This window comes from Frankliniella occidentalis, unplaced genomic scaffold, assembly GCF_000697945.3.
Source record: "Frankliniella occidentalis isolate FOCC.00 unplaced genomic scaffold, Focc_3.1 Scaffold244, whole genome shotgun sequence".
Classification (NCBI taxonomy): Eukaryota; Metazoa; Arthropoda; class Insecta; order Thysanoptera; family Thripidae; genus Frankliniella; species Frankliniella occidentalis.
The window spans coordinates 168,532-168,774 of NW_026267370.1; positions in this window are offsets into that span (position 1 = coordinate 168,532).

The window sequence follows — 243 nt, forward strand, 5'->3', positions numbered from 1 at the left end:
AGCGCCGCAGGCCTAGGTAGATGTATGCCAGGCGCGTCGCAGCGTAACAGTGTTTCGTGAGATATCGCGAAGCCTGTTACGCGAGACGAGGTCTGGCGTACATCTACCTAGTTCTTATGTTGAGGTCAAGCTGCTTTCTGTAAGTCTGAAGGATCTATGTACTGCATTATATCTGTATACAACACAGTTCTTTTTTCATAGAACAACTATGACAAGATAAGTGCACATTATTCCTGCTGAAGC